The 19,189-nt window shown below is 35.6% G+C and overlaps 1 pseudogene; it reads right to left on the reverse strand.

Annotated features, from left to right (window-relative positions):
• LOC120177123 overlaps positions 1–19,189 on the reverse strand; it is a 34,364-nt pseudogene that overhangs the window by 8,762 nt on the left and 6,413 nt on the right.

The following is a 19,189-nucleotide window of genomic DNA, read 5'->3' on the forward strand; positions in this document are numbered from 1 at the left end:
GATTTTCCCTTTCTATATTGAATAGTATAGTCTAATCCCAATAACTTGGTCAAACCTTTCTTCTGAATAGTGGTAGTTAACTTCTGTTCCAACAGAAATTTTAATGGTTCATGATCAGTTTTAATAACAAATGACATACTCTCCAAATAATGCCTCTATTTAGAAACATCCATTAAAATAAAAAGATATTCTCTTTCATAAATAGATAGAGCTGAGTGAATAGGACTTACAGCTTTACTTAAATAGGAAATAGGTCTTCCCTCCTGTGTAAGAACAACCCCTATACCCCCAGAACTAGCATCTGTTTCCAGATAAAAAGTCTTAGCAAAATCTGGTAGTGCTAAAACTGGAGCAGAAGACATAGCTTTCTTAAGATCCTGAAAAGCAGAATAAGTAGCATAATTCCAATGAAACCCATACTTTTTCAACATCTGTGTCAATGGTCTGCTAATAAGACCATAATTCTTAATAAATCGCCTGTAATATCCTGTCAGACCAAGAAATCCTCTCAGAGATTTAAGGGATGTAGGCTTGGGCCAATTTTGCATAGCTTCCACCTTACTGGGGTCTGTAGACACCCCTTCAGCAGATATAATATGACCCAAATACTCTACTTTAGTCTATCCAAAAAAACATTTGGAAAGTTTTGCAAATAATTGGTTCTTTTGCAAAACTTCCAACACCAACTGTAAATGTTTAACATGGTCTGTCATACTGCTGCTGTACACTAGAATATCATCAAAGAAAACCAAAACAAATTTTCAAAGGAAAGAATTAAACAATTCATTCATAAGTGCCTGAAATATAGCATGAGCATTAGTAAGGCCAAAAAGCATTACCTTAAATTCATAATGGCCTTGATGTGTTATAAATGCAGTCTTATAGATATCTTCTGGTTTAATTTAAATCTGCCAATAGCCTGACCTCAAATCAATTTTTAAAAAATAAACAGCTCCATGTAACTCATCCAACAAATCCTCCACTATAGGAATATGAAACTTATCCTTAATAGTCAGACTATTTAGTTGTCTATAATCCATACAAAACCTCCAAGTACCATCTTTCTTTTTAATAAGAAGGCAAGGAGAAGCAAAAGGGCTCCTGCTAGGTTGAATGACAGAAGAAGAAAGCATTATAGTTATTTGTTTTTCAACCTCAGCCTTCTGATTGTGAGGAAATCTATAGGGCCTTAAATTAACTGGTGTGGCATTAGGTTTAAGTGGAATGGAATGATCATGAGACCTCTGAGGAGGAAGGCATTTAGGTTCAGCAAAAACTGAGCTGTATTTCTCCAATACAGGTTGAAGTTCCATAGGAATAGAAGAAGAAACTCATGCCATAGTCAATAGGACAATATGGCCCATAATTCAGAATCCCCTGCAGTCATTTTTAATAATGTAGCCCCAGAAATTTGCTGTAATTCAGTTGATGAATATTGTCCCTGAATATAAATTTGTTGCCCTTCATGATCAAAACTCAAAGTCATATTGTTGAAGTCCATTAGTATTAGACTAAATAACTTCATCCAGTCCACTCCTAAAACCATGTCACATCCACCCAGTTTAAGTAATCTAAAATCATGCAAAAGCGTATGTCCCTGCATTTGCCACTGTACTTTATTACATCTAGCAATACTTAATAATTGTTGTCCATTTGCCACAATTATAGCCAAAGGATGAGGGGTAGTAATCTGAATGCCAGCATCAACCCATTTAGGATTCAAGAAACTGTGTGTACTGCCACTATCAATTAGAATACTTAATGCTTTGCCCTGAATAGTGCCCTAGATTCTCAATGTAGTATGACCAATAGAACCAGTAATTGCATTCATAGAAATTTCCAAAGTTTCCTCATCTGTTTGTGGAGACTGATCTGATACTGTAGGCAAAAATTCTACTGGGGAAGTATCAATTTCTTCAGTAATCATGTTTAGTTGTCTATTTTTGCATTGATGACCTGGAAGGAACTTTTCACCACACTTAAAACAAAGATTATTTTGCCTTTTGTATTTAATAAGATTCTGTTTAGGGTTAGATGCTACAATAGGTTTAGTAGACACTGGTAGTGAAGATGTTTTTGAAACAGTAAGGGGGTTTGGGTAGGGTGGGGATTTAAAAGCAGGCCTAAACCTTCTGTTTTCAAACTCCACGGATAGTTCATAGAGTTTAGCTTGCTTACATGCTTCAGACAAATTCTTAGGATCTAAAGCTTTAACCCTGTGCTTAATATCATCCTTGATTCCACTAATAAAAAGTGACACAAAAAATTCCCTAGTCAAAGTAGGATTCTGCAAGAGCATATGAGGTTGTAACTCCTCAAACTTTTCCTGATAATCCTCTACAGTCCCTTTCTGAGTCAATTTAGTAAACTCCTCTACAATATTTGAAAAAGATTTGTCACTAAATCTATGGCAGAGATCAGCCTCAAATTCATGCCATGTAACATGGTGTTTTTGCATAATATACCCATCAAACCATATTTCAGCCTTACCCGTTAAATACATAGTAGCTACCTCTACTCTCTGCTCAACAGGAACCCCACAAATGGAAAAACATTTTAGGCATTTTTGAATCCATCCCCTCGGATTAACCCCCTCAAAGAATGGTAGTTCTATTTTAGGCATGTTCCACATAGTCCCTGAAGTACTAAATGAACCCCCTGGCCCTTTTTTTCTCATCATCTAGACTCAACATAATAGGTTTAACTTTACTATTTTCACCCATTTGAGTCTCCTGTCTAAAATCATTCTTAAAAGCTAAACAAGTATCAGGTTTAGTCTTTAATATCCCAGGCTCATCTGTTTTATACGTGAATCTAGACTTGTCATTCACCACCGTTACCAATACAGGACTCTTCTCACCATTTTTAGAAGGATTATAAGTTTGTACTTGTTCCCCATCAGGTTGTTAATTTTCATCCATTCTGCCTGTTAGAATCTTGAAAAGTTCTTCAACATAGCCCTGATTAGTAGTCATCATCGACTCCAATGCATTAATTCTGTTCTCTTGCATTTCCCACCATTTAGGTGGACTAGTCTCGTCCTGTCCTTGCTTCACTGACGCTGTCAATTCTTCCATTTGTTTTTGCAATGTAGAAAAATTAGCTTCAGTCATACTCTGGTTTTTCTTTGGCATACCCACTAAAAAACTTGCTAGGAATTAAGGCTCTCGATACCAATTTGTTGTAGGCTGAGGATAAAAGAGAAGAAATTATCGAAGAGAAAGATTATAGAAGAAGAAGAAAAGGATTACAGAAAGGAAATTCTCATTCATTCAAAACATAGAAAGAAAATGTGCTCTACAAGAGGTATTATTTAGTTACAAATCCGTATGGAAAATCTAGTAATGCCAGCTGGCAATCTAAATAACTGAATGCTTAACAAACATATTCCTTGTGATGATCAGGTATTGGGCCAATTGACTGGGCTGCTCCATGTCATTTCTAACTCCCCTGGCCCGCCTCCATTTCATCAGATAAGTCCATCTCTAATTCCCTTTGTCTTTTTAATTTCTTTTATGATTTCAATCCCCAATTACTCTCTCGAATCCCTAACCCTTTTTTCTCCAGAATCCCTAACCCTCCTGTCTCAATTCCCAAATCTCTCTCGCCCCTTCGTTCTTCGTTTTCTTCTCCAACTATAACAGATAGCAAACAAAACAAAATAATGACTCCTCATGAAAAGGGTTTCTAGGCAAATTCTACCTGGACTTGTATGTCTGTACCATGTAATGACTCCTCATGCTCAATAAGCCGTTGCAGAAGTGTCTGATAATGGTCAACATCTAAATATACCAATGGCTCTGTTTGAACATCCAACCTTGCAAGTTGTGTAACAACATAGGAGGCCATAACCTGTCCAAAAATTACAGGGATGGTACCCAGAACATGTATGATGCGGATCCTAAACCCAGGTGCAATCTGACAGCAGAATAACACATTAAATTCTTGGATTAAACATGTAGATTGCATGCTAATGTAAATCAAAACATTTCCCTTTTCCTCCCATCTATAAATCTAGTGATAGCAGAAACCAGGGCCCTAACACTAGCAAGTAGCAATTTCAAATTATCTCTCTAAAAGAAATACAGCTTTAGCTCCATCCAAATGTATTTTAAATTCCAAATTCTGCTGTAAAATAGTGGATGAAATTTCCCCACTGCTTGATGTTAAGTGATCAAATTTGAAACTGCAGAAGTAATAAGCAAGCATTTTCACTTGATAATCTAAAGGGTTGTCTTCTTCGCCACTTGGTCCTCTAAAAGGAAGCAGCTTAGCTTTAGGTTTCTCTAAAGAGAAAACAACAGGAATTCCACCCTCAATCCCATAATATTTCCTTAAACGGTGTCTTACCTATAAGCAAGAATTTATTAAGGAGTTAAGCAAACAATAATAGGAAATGAACCCCCTAAAAAATGTTTTCTAATATAATTGATGAACAAGCCCAAAATTGGATCTCCAAAATCGAAAAACACGTGTGCATAAGATATTCAAGATTTTCAAAACCTTGGTTTTAAAATGCGGGATATGCTCTGATGCGTTTAGTGTCTCGGGAGCCGATGCGTGATGCGCTTGCATCATGAACCCGTTGCGCCAATTTTCTCAAAAAAATACTTTTGAACTAATTTTATACCTTGTAAATACTTATATATAAAAAATACTTCAATTAATACCAAAATTAGTTTAATAGTACTTCATAAATGTTGAATAACATAATAGACAAGTACGCGTTGGAAAATCAAAACAACCAAAAGAAAAATCAGCAATAGCCCCACTTCCCTTTCCCCCCACAAAGTTCTCCAAACTTTCTCTTGTCACAAACTAAATGTCTCCAAGATCCCCATCATCAAACCCCGAGCACGTCTCTATCTCCCTCATCATCATCAGTCACTCCAATGTCTTCCTCCATCTCATCTTCAACAAGAAGAGTGAGTCTTTTTCCTTTATCATTTCTTGATGGGCCAACCCCATCATCACCTCCTCTTCTTGATCCTCTAGTGAAATGACTTGACTCATTAACCCCGGAAGCTCTACCCACCGTATCCCATGTAAGATCATCATCCAGAAACACCAAATCTTCATCTCATTCCACACAATTTTAAAAATAGTAGTGAGCAAAGACTTAACCTTAAGGCGATATATCGCCCAAGCAAACTCCCAGCTCCAACTCCCCACTCTACAATTTACATAATACATTTTCATTTCTAATTTTAACTAAGTTTATCATTACAATATTGAATAGTAAAAATAGTTTATAGCATGTTCATTATAATAAACCCGATTTATTGATTCGGATGAAGAAAGTCCACTCCATTGCTATATCTAGAAGGGTTAGACGGTAAATAAGACGAGACAGATCGTGAGCTACTCAAGATTGACTCGTTCAAAGCTCGATAGATATTCAACTCGAATGGACTTGGCTCGATCTTGAACTCGACTCGAGTTCTTAACGAGCCGAAACAAATTATTTGATACTCGACTTGGCAAGCTCACAAATAACTCAAAAATATAATATATTAAAATTTATTTTTAAAAAAATAAATTATTAATAATATTAACATTTATGTGTTGATTCTTTCAAAAAAAATACAGTATAAAGTTTTCACGTATTTAAGATTCATATTCGAGTTTCAATCGAATTAAGTTTAAGATTATTTTTTTCATTTCGAGTTTTAATTCATGGTTTCGAGTCGAGCTTAAAAAATTTAGACTTGTGAGTTTTCGAGTCGATTCGAACTTAATTTTAAAGTTTTTAAATCGATTCGAACTCAATAATATTCGAGCTCGAGAGGGACGCTAATAAGTATATAAATAAATAAAGCAATAAATAAAGCGTGAGGTGGACTTCATTGAGACCCTGTGCCCGCAAGTAACGGCCCAGATTCTCTCTCTCTCTCTTCCTTGTCCTTTAATTTATCTGCTCTCTTTCCCCCTTCAATATCTTCTATTTCCACTCCCTTTTCATTTCTCTTCACAAATCCCTCGAGAAAGGAACAGAGAAAAAAACAATATAAGTATATAACACACGATGTTGCTCGGAAAACGTACACGCCAGTTGATCAAGAGAACGATGAGCATGACGGGGATCGCCTTCGTCGATGCCTCCGACGTGGAGGAAGTCGTGGACCGACACCCAATCGTGTCTGATCCTCCCCCTCCCCACCTTGAATTCCACGACGGTAACTCTCATTCCGATCAACGTTTCTCGTCCACAGTGTCTTCCAAAAACCCTTCTTCGGAAAGATCGGCTTCTACTAACCACATAGTCGATGGTAGTGCCACAGCCGCATCTCATTTTTTGCAATCTTGTTGGCTTTGTGATCGCCGCTTAGCTTCTGGTCGTGACATATATATGTATTGGTATTTTTCTACTCTTTTCACATCATCTTTTCTTCCCCCCCTCTCCTAGCTTGAATCCTTTTCAGTGAGCTTTGTTTTGTTTCTTTTTTGCAGATGAACAAGGACAAAAGGGAAGAGAAGAATGCAATTGCATATGTGCATCAGACCGCATTATGTACCTCTTACCGCATCAGGCTGCCAGATGCGCTTTGACCATCGCAACGGCCGCATCACTTGATGCGCGCTTTTTTAAACCAAGTTCAAAACTAAATGAAATCTATTTCACCAGGACTGCAGTAATAGGTGTAGATTCCAAAAGCCAGAGATAGAAAGAGCCATCCATTCAAAATGACTAACAACTCCAAAACAACTTAGAGGTTGTTTGTTTGGCTCTGAATAGAACCATTCAACGCTGAATGTTGAACCGTTCAGCATTCAGAATGTTTGTTTCTCACATCTGAATGATTCAGTGCTGACTAATTCAGCAAAACAGTGCTGAATGATTCAGCACAGAAGTACATTCTGAATGATTCAGAGCCATTATCAAACAACATGTCACATTCAGAGCTAATTCATACAGAGCCTCTAAATCACTCAACGCTTAATCATTCTGAAGTAAACAAACAACCCTTTAGCTGTATTCAAAACCAATAATAACTCTTTGCTGTATCTCAAAAGAGTTAGTGAGAGAATCTCCTCATTCTCTTTAAAAATCAGGTGTTTTTGATAATTTTTTCTGTCTTTATTCCTTTTCATTTCTCTTTGATGGCGAGTAAGGTGAGAGTTCCTGTTGGGAAAAATTGTTTCACATTGATCATTTTCAACATTCCAGAGAGTTTTCATTACCAAGGTTTGGTTATTTTTCGATAAATATGGTGAGGTGGTTGATTCCTTCATCCCAAACAAAAGAAGCAAGGGAGGTAGTAGGTTTGGCTTTGTTCGTTTTACTAGATTGGAGGACGCGAGGAAGGCTATCATCGGTGCTGATAGATCCTAGATTCATGGTAGTAAAATTAGAGTTTACATGGCGAGATTTCTACCCCGTGTAGCCTTCTGGAGGAAAAAGCTTTCTGGTCCAAATCCAGCAGAGAATAAGAGTAAAATGGATGATGATAGTCAGGAAGAGGATCCTATTGTTGGTGTTGTTGATGAGGATAAGCTTCTAACTATTAGAGATAGCTTGGTCGGTTGGTGCAGAAATTTCATGAAAATGAAAGAACTGGATGATTTTATGCACAAGGCATCTTAGGACCGAAAATTATGAGGTTAATTGGGCTAGCAATTTTAATTATATTTGAAGATGAAGTGAGAAGGGATTATACTCTTAATAATCAGATTGGGGAGTTGAAAAAAATGCTTCGACAAAATGGAAGTATGGTCGGAACAGCTTCAGTGCAGTAGCCATCGGGCTTGGTTATCGTGCAAAGGGATCCCTCCGTTTGCGTGGAGTAATTCCACGTTCAGGTATATTGCAAGAAAATGGGGAGAGCTTATTTCCATTGAGGAAGGGACTTTAAATACCGGATCTTTTGACAGGGCTTTATTTCATATCACCACGAACTGCAAAGCTCGAGTGGATGAATCCTTCGATTTGAAAGTTGGGAATTGGTTTTTTATAGTTCATGTTTCAGAGTTTGAACCATGTTTCAGCCCAGAATCTATCTGGGAAGAGCCGTATTCGATGGAAATGGTGGGTGCTTCCCCGTTATCTACGATGGGAGAGTTAATTGCTGTCTCCACTCAAAGGGAAAAAGTTCATGATAAGGCTCGAGCGGTCTTATATGACTCCCTTGCTGATGGTGGAGCGTGGTGTTCCTTGGCTAAGAAAGTTGATGAAGATCTTCGATTCGAAAAGGTCCGGGATGTTGGATTTGGTCCCCAGACAGCTTGTATTTGGGGTAGCAGTGCATGCTTCAATTTGTCCGTGGAATGGCACTTTGAATGTTTTGGAGGTAGATTGTAGGGAATATGTGGTTCCCGAGTTAGAGTGTTCTGCTGCTTTCGAAGTTCTTGCACACAATGTGTTGGAGGGTTGTGTTGCTTTCGATAGAAATGTGCACAATAAGTCTATTTTGTGTATTGAGGGCCCAAAGACCAAGGCTAGTGACGTGAGTATAGGTATTGTGGCTTTAAATAAAGAGAGGAATATTTCCATTGATTCAAGTGGAAAAGTCTTGTGTAGGGAGAACGTGGGATCTGAGGTGGGGGGTGCGCTGTCAACGCACATGATGTCCCAAACCTGCCTAAAGAAGGGCTGTCGAAAAAGGGCATTGTGCCTTGTATGGACGTGGTGGTTCACGAAAAGAGTGGGGCAGAAGAAGACAACAGGAAAAGTTATGAGCCTGCACGTGTTTTTTAGGGAAAAAAGGATTATTCTATTCATTTCCCCATGTTGGATGGACGTGTAGATTCAAAGGTGGTGGAGGATGAGTTTAATGTGGGCCTTACAAATAAGTGTGCAATCAAAATATTTAAGGATTTTTTAATTGATTTCCCCATTTTGGAAGGGCGTCAGAAACTTAGAGCTTTGGAGGAGAGAAATGCTATATTTAGTTCTCTTCGAAATTTTCAAGAAAAATTGTCGGCTCACCAAAGGAAGCCTCGTTAAAGTCGAAGCAAGAGGACTCAGAGGAAGGTGCATCGAGGGGAGTTTTTTCTGATCTTGAAGGCTTTAAAGTGGTTTGATATCTGAACATTATGGCTGTAGTGTTAGATTCTGGATTATATGGATTGTATAACCTGTTTTATTTGGCGTCTTTTTAGTAGTATTGTGTTGTATTTTCGGGTCAAATTTTGGCTTTATGTCAGGTTAGTATTTTAGAGTTGTTGGTAGATGTGTATTTGGCAGCAAGGTATGGGCAGGGATTGGGATTGCTAGGTGGAGGATGGGCATCAGGCCTGGTTTGTGTGCTTGTGGAGCAGCAGGGCATGGGTGATGGGGAATCAAACTGCATGTGGGATGCAGGGGCGCTGGGTTGTTGGGGCATACTAACATGGTATGGCATCTGCCACCTTCACGTGGGTGGCATAAGCATTAGCTTGGGCAGAATTAAAAATGTTTACTGGTGTTTTTTTGGTATGTTTCGGGTTATTATTGTAAGGGGTTTGTTTGTTTTTAAACGTTATGTAATCTTTTGGTATTAATGAATTTTGAGGTACTCTTTTCCTCCCTCCGTTGATTAAGAAACACCGATTGGTGTTCCGTTAATCATGAGGGGGATTTTTAATGAGACCTACACTTCCTATAAAAAAAATCAATAAGAAAATAACATATTTTTCGTATTTCCACTTTTCTCCTCTCAGCTTTCCATTTTTCCATTCTCCCTACTAAGCAAAGCCTTGATAGATGATTCTCAAACAAAATACAGTTTGCATCTTAAATAATATACCAATTTAGATTACAAGAGCACATCACATATCATTGCTTCAAAATCTAACAATTCCATTTCATATGTATTAGAAAGAATCAAAAGTTTAAAATAATTAATTAAATAAATTAATGGATACCATGAAACATAAGGTGTCACCAAAATTTTAAAAAAAATTTAAGCACAAAGAAAGAGATACGCAAATAAAAATATCTCAACAAGCTACAGTATTGAGAATTAAAACAGGGCCAGGAGGTTACAGCTCTAGATAATGGATCATTTGTTGACTCTCTTAAATCAGCCACACGAATTCTTGTTGGATCAGCTCTCGCACCGGCTCCTGTTGCAGATAGTACCTTCAGACCTCTGCGTACACAGGCAGCAAGAAGTGCCACCTATTACAACAGGAAAAATGGTCATCTTAGGTAGAATTTCTGCCATTACAACAATCTGAGTAGTTCCGAAAAAGCTTAATATACAAGTTGGTACTTGAATGTCACTTTTTTTCCTAATGTGTTACCTGTGTTCTCTTTAGTCAATTACGTATTTGAACGTCTTTTTCTCTAATTTGATACCTGAATTTTTCTTTTTTCTCCTATGTGATACATGTGAATGTGATGATGATGTGGCATCTCAACAACCAATAAGGTTGGGACACATGGCAAAAATGCCACATCATAAGAGTTAAAATTGACAATTTCAAGTGCCACATTAGAAAAAAAGTGCCGAATTCAGGTACCACATTAGAAAAAAATAACAAATTCGGGTAACAAATTGGATAAAAAAAACACAGGCACCACATTAGAAAAAAGTGACAAATTCAGGTACCAAATCATATATTAAGTCATTTAGAAACAATGTTTTAACCAGACAGATTATTAGCAATCAGCTGAAGAAACTGTCATTAGCGTACTCATGCTTTAGATGAGTTCAATTTCAAACAAGCATAAAGAAGGATTACCCATACACTAACATAATAAAAAAAATATTACATAAATTAAAACATAAAATGAACCGCATAAAGAAATTAGGATTTGTACATATGGTCAAAAACCATTTGACTGCAAAATTATATAAACTTATATTACCCTGTTGGTAAAACTGAAAGTTCATGAGTTAGGATCACACCTTTGTGTCAATGTCGTCAATGCAATCCAAAACAAAATCAGGGTTGCCAGAAAGAATTTCTTCTTCGGATGACACATCATATAGCAGCACCTTTGCATCTACTTGGCACTCAGGGAAGATTAGAGAGAAATGCTTCTTGAGGCACTCTGCTTTAGGGATACCAACATCTGCTCGTGTTGCAACAGCGTGTCTATTTAATGATGAAAGAGAGACCTTCTCGTATAATCAAGAATAAGATTTCTTATTAATAGAAATTAAAGCAGATGAATTTTTAAAGAAAATACATGTTTTGCATCCACATCTGAGTCCAACTTACAACATTATCGGCTCCTTGACTAGCAAAGCAAAATTCAAATATGCAAATTGATGGAAAAGTTCTATATAATATTATTAAATTGTATCTCTGGAAGTTCCAAAAGGAGCATGCCAAGAAATAATGATGTCACAAGAAAGTTGGAATCCACTTTTACCCATAATATTCAATTTAATTGGCACATCCTATTATATAAAGATAGTAATGACACAGGCAGCATGTTTCTGGTTTTTTCCATGGGCAAATTTTTCCAAATTTCATTAACTTCCATTAAGTTATAACATAAGAGTATGTTTGGATGAAGGCTTCCAAAGAGAATATTTATTTCTAGAAACAATTTCAAAAAGTAAAATCAAATTATTTAGTTTGCCAAAATTTTAAAAAATGGAATTTGGAGAGGGATTTTGAACACTAGAATATCTCATCTCAAATTCGAATCTTGAGGTGAAATTTATAATATTCTTTTGTTTTTAAGTAAGATATCAACATCTATTATGTTTCCAAATTTGTGAAGTCACAATATTTTCCAAATAATAAAAGTTTTGTGGAAATTTAAGAACGTGGCAATAGATACAATAAATGGAGGACCCAAGGAAAATAATATATGACACATCAATTGTGATTGACCAGCAATTCGCAGTTCTAGATTAAGATAACTTGCAGAGAGAAGCAAAAATGTTGAATTAAGATTTTGATATAACATTAAATTATAAAATTGATTTTAGACTTAATCGAATTTATCAAAAAATTATAAAAAAAATAATTCAAAGTCCAAATTAACTTGAAAAATATGTTTTAAATGTTTTCAAACTTAGTCGAATCTTTTCAAAAACTTACTCGATCGTTTTCGCGCTTTAAAATTGAGTTTCCAAATATTTTTGGCTCAAAGGATCGATCCCTTAGCAATAGGATCGATCCCTTTGACCATACGATCGATCTCCTTGAAAAAAGATTGATCCATTGGATTCTAGAAACTTTTGGATCGATCCGTTCACCAAATGAAACGATCGCTTGAGAAAAAAGATCGATCCCTTTACCAAAAGAATCAATCCCTCGATGAAAATGATCGATCCCTTCCCTTAAAGGATCGATCCCTTTCTAAACATTGGTCGAATTATTTGAAAAATGCTCGATCCCTTTCACCAAAGGATCGATCCCTTGTACATTAAATGTTGTTTTTGGTTATAGGTAACGGCTATAATGATCTCAACGACTCCAAACGACAAGAATTAATGGAGAAGACATAAATTGAAGATCAAAATTTTCCAAAGTCAACAAGAATCATATTGAACCAACCTACCAACATCAAAGTTTTGTTTTATGCTTTATTTGTCAAATTCTTTGTTGTAAACACACTTGTGAGCTACATTGTTCATTTTGCTCAAGTGTGTATTGGGTGAATGCTTAATTTGTACAAACATATTTGTCTTATGAGGTTTTCTCTTTGTTTGATCTATTTGTAATTCCTCTTATGGAAAGAGTGTAAGCAATGTTTTAGGGTATAAACCTTGTGTTATTATAAAGCTACACCTTTGCAAAAAGGCCAAATTCATCTAGGGAGCCCTTTTTAATTGTATTAAGTCGCATTTCCCCCCACCAAGCCCTATATTTCGAAACAAAATACCCAAAAACGTCTCAAACTCCGTTTTCATCAAAATCCTTCAATCCTAATCATTTCCAAGTGGGTTTTGTGCGAAAATCAATCCACTTCGATCCTTACAACAAATCATTACATCAATTTGAAGGAATCATCACATTTGGGTAAGAATTTTTCAAAACATAACTTTTCAATTTTTTAAATTTGAACAAATTTAGTTGAATTAGGTGGTTAGAGAATAAATTTTAAGTTGATTATCACTTGTTTTGTTGCAGGGAGCATTACCCATAATCTATTTTTTTCATAAAGCTCAAATTTTATCCTACACCCACAAGGTGTTCGATAAAAGTTTCCAACCAAAACCATTCGAGCATACCATCTTTTTAAGCACAAAATTGGTTTCTAATTCCTCCTAAATTATTTTTTAGCATCCTTTAAACTTTCTTTTTGGTTAAAAAACAATATTGTGAGTGTTATCAAATCAAAGGCTCGACCGAAAATTGTCTATGGGATGTACCTTAGTCATTTGTTTGAGCTTCTCGACGTCAACACTTCACACGAGCCCGGCACGTTCCTTTCCGATGAGAGGACCATTGGTCGCGACATCATGGTGAAGATCGACTACACAGAGGAGCTCAAGGGATCCATGCATTGGGTTCGTAATTGCCACAGAAAGCATATGGATGATGACCATGACGGAGACGAGCATATGGATGATGCACATGGTGACGATGTTGGAGAGGAGCCTGAGAGAGTGGCTCATATAGGCCCGACACCTCACGCGGATTTCTTCCGAGGTTTTGAGGAGAGGATGCTTCATTCTTTTTATTCTCTCCGAGCCCATATCAACTCCCGCTTTGATGCGATCGAGCGTCGTCAAGAAGCTATTGAGGCTCGTAAGATCAAAGTGTTTTGAGCGGATCCAACGTCAGCTTGACGGATTATCATTTTCATTATTGAAGTTTTAGACTTTGCTACATTTGGATATTTGACTTTGGAAGTTTGGTATTATGAACTTGTGTTTATTTGATACTTTGATGAGTTACATGTTGGATATTTGAAATTATATGTATTTGATATTTTGAGATATTTATATTTTTGGTACCTTAAATGCGTATCTTTGATTTTATCTTGTTTTTGATTACTTTATCTCCTTGTTATATTGTACTAACATTGTGAATTATTTTTTATAAAGAAAAAGGGGAGAAGTGTAAAATGAAAAATTATTTTTCAAATTAAAATTGAAACTTAAATTTTTTATAAATTCATAAATCCTTATATTATTTTTCAAAGGGAGAGCATTTTTCAAAAGCAACTTTTCAAAGAGTTTTGTTATATCAAAAAGGGAGAGATTGTTGAATTAAGATTTTGATATAACATTAAATTGCAAAATTGATTTTGGACTTGATCGAATTTATTAAAAATAATTTGAAGTTCAAATTAACTTGAAAAATATGTTTTAAATGTTTATCAACTTAGTCGAACATTTTCAAAAACTTACTTGATCGTTTTCGCACTTTAAAATCGAGTTTCCAAACATTCTTTGCTCAAAGGATCGATTTCCCAGCAAAAGGATCGATCTCTTTGACCAAACGATCAATCCCCTTGAAAAAGTATCGATCCCTTGGATTCCATAAACTTTTGGATCGATCCTTTCACCAAAAAGATCGATCCCTCAATGAAAAGGATCGATCCTTTCACCAAAAGGATCGATCCCTTTCTTGCAACGGTCGAATCATTTGAAAAATGATCAATCCCTTTCACCAAAGGATCGATCCCTTGTGCATTAAATGTTGTTTTTGGTTGTAGGTAACAACTATAATTTGTGAAAACATATTTGCATTGTTAGGTTTTCTCTTTGTTTGCTCTATTTGTAATTTCTCTTGTAGAAAGAGTGTAAGTAAGGTTTTGGGTATAAAGCTTGTGTGTCATTGTAAGGTACACCTTGTCCTCAAAGGTTAATAAATCTAGTGGATTTGAGAAATCCTTAGTGTGGATGCTAAGATAGTGGATGTATACTTTGGTTTAGAAAGTTAAACAACTCTAAATCATTATGCAAAAAGTAATAGTTTCTATTGTTTCCATAAATTTTTAAAAGACCAATTCACCCCTCTTAGCTTATTTCGTTTGTAAGAGCTAACAGCTGCACGCAAAATTTGGATAAATATGCAATATACAGACCATATACTAGCAAAGCCAAAATAATTAACAATGGATTAATGTTAGATATAAGATACCTGGTCAAAGTCCACCAATAGGAGCTTGCCAACTCCTGATCTCAAGAGCATAGATGCAGCATGACTTCCAACACCTCCAAGACCGATGACCACGACATAGGATGTTGTAACCTTTTCTTGAGAATCAAAGCCAAAGAATTGAATATTCCTAACAACAAGCAACGAAGTCATATTCGCTTACTATATGAATATTGGTCAATGCATGACCACAAATTTTTAGCTGAATAGGATGGAAAAGAATCAGCAACAAATTTATCACAAAAAAATTATTCCAAAAAACATGACACTCTTAACTTGAGTTACTGGAAATGAAAGATGATCAGTGAGAAAAGTGTGGATGAGGGTGAGAGAGGTAGGAAGCATCAACAAGGAGGAGGAAAAGAATGTTAGAGCCAAGATGTTTGGCCATTTAAATGAACTTTAAATACCTGGTTCATATGTTATAAGTTACTCATTAAGAATCAGACAGTAATTTAGCAGTGGAATGGGTCAAGAGTATTGACCGCTGTCCCTATGTGTACTTAGACATTGTGACAGCTATTGTCGATACGATTAGAGGTTTGAATGGTAGTATTAGATGGGTTGCTAGGTCAGCAAATGTTGAGGCTGATAGTTTAGCTAAGGCTGGTATTGGATAGATATGATGTTTTCGTTTGGTTGGTTAGTTTATCTGTTAGGTTTTGGGTTGGTTATTGGCAAGAGAAATTGTATGGTTGTTTTTAAGTTTTTTTAATTTGTGGTTATTAATGAAATATTTAGGCACTCTTTCCCCCTTCCGCTGATTAAGGAGCACTTTGTGATCCTTTAATCATGAAGGAGTTTTAACGAGGCCTTCCATTCCTATAAAAAAAATCAATTATCCACAAAATTTGAGGTCTAGCTGTAATAAAAAGAATGTAGGTTTTGACTAAAACACTAAAAAGTGTCTAAAATGAAAGTAAAATAGTAAAAGTATAAAAATCTAAAAGGAAAAACTTTCAAATAATACATATGTATATAGTAGCTAGATGAACTTAAACAAACCAAGCTCACCTATAATAGAGCACGGCTCACTTTTTTTATGACAGTAAAGCATTGCTCACTTGTTAAATGTGCTTAAATTTGTTTATTTAATTAGTAACAGCACGTAAAAAAGCTAAAATTGTGCTCATTCACAAACTATTCAACCGACATTTTTGTTAGCTTACACCCCAAATGTAGACATTCTACATAGCTACTGGGTTTCTGCTTATTGTGAAGGGTCTTGCTCCGAAACCTCAATTATTTTGATCCAGAAATTCTCCCAATTGTTTTTTTTTATAAGAATTGCAAGCCTCGTAAAAAAACCCCTTCTTGATTAATGGAGCTTGTAGGGAAGCTCCTTAATCAGCGGAAGGAGAAAAAGAGTGCCTTAAGATTTTATTCATCAAAAGAAAGTTACATAAGAAACAACAAAGAAAAACACCCCTTACAGAAATAGAAAACCATAAAACAACCGTAAACAGCAACACTAACTCAGCCTATTGCTAAGGCATCAGCCTCTAAGTTAGTTGTCCTAGTTACCCATCTAACAACACCTTCAAAGACTTTAAGCCTATGAACAATAAAAATCTAACAACCTCTAAATTCTCCTTTCTTTTCCTTCATGTTATTGCATAACATGGAGGGTGAAAAAGGAGGATTTTAATGAGGCCTAATATTCTATCAAAAAAATTCTTCCAGTTGTTGAAAGTTGCCAGGTTGATCATCCACATAAAAATCTTTGTTATAACAAAATTCATATATAGTATGATAATATATCATACAAATAAACATTTTTCATAAGTCCATATAGGGAGATAGTAGTGCACATGCTATACAAACACAAAAAGACCAATACTCTCACCTTTGACTTTCAGCTTGTCTTGACAAGTGAGAATACAAGATTTAGGGAAAACATGAACTAAGATCTTGAGGAATGAACAAAAAAACACAATTCTCATGTAGCATTTTAATTTCGTAGAGAGGGTCAACTTTGAAAACATCGTTCAACCATAAACCTCGAGTTAAAGAGATTTACCTAGTCAGTTGTTCAGAAATTATTTCATCTGCTAGAAGGTTCAAGCCAGCCAGCCCACAATTTCCATTTCCAAGATCGATCCCGCATTTGACAATTGTGTCTGATGCAATTCCAATTCAAGAAATAACAATCAAAGAAATGGAACAAAAACAAGAGTTCAAATTTGAATGGTAAATGATGTTGAAATTTTAAAATAACACATAATTAACAAATACGATTATCAAATCTAGAATGCTTCGCCTTCTGTGTGCGTTGTAGGTCAATTAGAGCATCAAACACAAGGATTAAAAATTAAAATAACTGCAGCTTTTCATCACTTGTGACAAGCATACTAAACAATCAAACAACAATCTCCGCATCATGTAAGTTTCCTTTGAAGTATCTAGCCAAAAGAAAATATCAAGAATCTTTTAACTTAGTGATGCTGTCACATACAGAAACTGAGATGCAACACAGGCATATCATTTAATCCAAACTTGAATATCCAAGCTTCTCAAAAGTTTATATCTCTAACTAATTCAAAAATATAAAGGAGGAATAAGCAAAACAAACCTTAAAAGTATATTCACTCCCACCTTACCGGATCAAGTATCATTCTCAATATCTTACATGGACCATTTGAGAACACTCGTTATGATATCATTAGAATATCATTATGATATCATTAGAGGATCATTATGATATCATATATTCATATAAAAATGGATAATATCACGAATTCATTATTCAACTTCGAAAATAGATCATTCTTGAAATATCATATCATACAATTCAGTTTTGATTTTTTTAGAATCATAAAAGATTCATCGCTGTTAGATACTGTCACTACCATAATCAACGGCTAGTCATATTGATAATCTTGTTCTCTTAATACACTACAACAAAACAGGTTTGTAGCGGTGGTTTTAGTGGCGTTTTTAGAGCAAACGCCGATAATGTTTTACATATAGTGGCGTTTTTAGATAAGCTCCGCGATAGACCGATATATAGTGGCGTTTTTGGGAAACGTTGCAGCATTTTGTTTATAAACGCCGTGATAGACTGTTAAAAAGTGGCGTTGTTGGAGAAACGCCACAATAATTTGGTACTTTTGTGGCTTTTTTTTAAACGCCGCAATAATTTAGATTGTTAGTGGCGTGTCATTTAAAAACGCCGCAATTGTGTGTACTATAGTGACGTTTGGAAAACAAAACACCGCAAAGTTTAATAAAAACCCCAAAATCCCTCTTCCTCTCGATCAATCAGCTCTCTGCCTCTCTCAATTATTTCAAGTGCTCTAACCCTTACTCAGCACATCCACCATAGCGCATGCACCACCATCAGCAGCTGTCGCTCTCTTCCGGTCGTCAACTTCCAACCACCAAGTATGTTTTTCTTCTACGTCGCACCCTAATTTCTTTCTATAACAATAGGATGTAAGTTTCTTACATTTTGATTTCACTTTTTCTTTTTCTTCTTATACGTTGTTCTTCAACTTGCTAGGGGAATATTATCCAAATTAGCTTTTTCTGTTTCATTTTGATTTGAAGGGAATTACTTCGATTTCGCCTTTTCTTTCATTTTGATTTTGCATGGAGATTGAGATGTGGATTTCGGATTGAGTGCCTTGAATTGAAAAAGGAATGTTGATGGAGAATCTTGATGAAGATGTGATTAGAGGATGTGGGTCTAAGGTGAAATTTCCTTCCTTTCTTTTCACTTTCTCCCAATTTCACTTATGGATTTCTTTTATTTATTATCTCATGATTTGTTTAATCATTTTTGGATTAGGGTATCTTTGTAATGAAGTTAAAAACACACCTCTTAATTGTAAGTTAATTATTTATGTTTTTGTCCCTTTTAGCTTGTTTTATTTGTGGTTTTTGGATTGGGGTTGATTGTAATTCTGATTAGATTAAGATTAGTTGGGTAATCATAGCTTTTAAAATGTTATCTTCGGCTGTTTAAATTTCTTATGTCTTTGGGATCTACTCTATTAGCTTTACTTTTCTTATTTATTATCTTAATTTCCCCTTTCTCCATGAATTTCAGTAGCATTATACTTCCATGATCATAGGGTTCCTAACTTTACTCCTTTGACAGCACCTATTTTTCTGCAAGATTCTTTCTTTTTCTGGGAATTTTAAACATGCATGAAAGTGTGGCTATGGTGGTTCATTTATGATCTTGTGG

The sequence above is a fragment of the Hibiscus syriacus genome, unplaced genomic scaffold (assembly GCF_006381635.1).
Source record: "Hibiscus syriacus cultivar Baekdansim isolate YM2019G1 unplaced genomic scaffold, ASM638163v2 tig00112281_pilon, whole genome shotgun sequence".
Taxonomy (NCBI): domain Eukaryota; kingdom Viridiplantae; phylum Streptophyta; class Magnoliopsida; order Malvales; family Malvaceae; genus Hibiscus; species Hibiscus syriacus.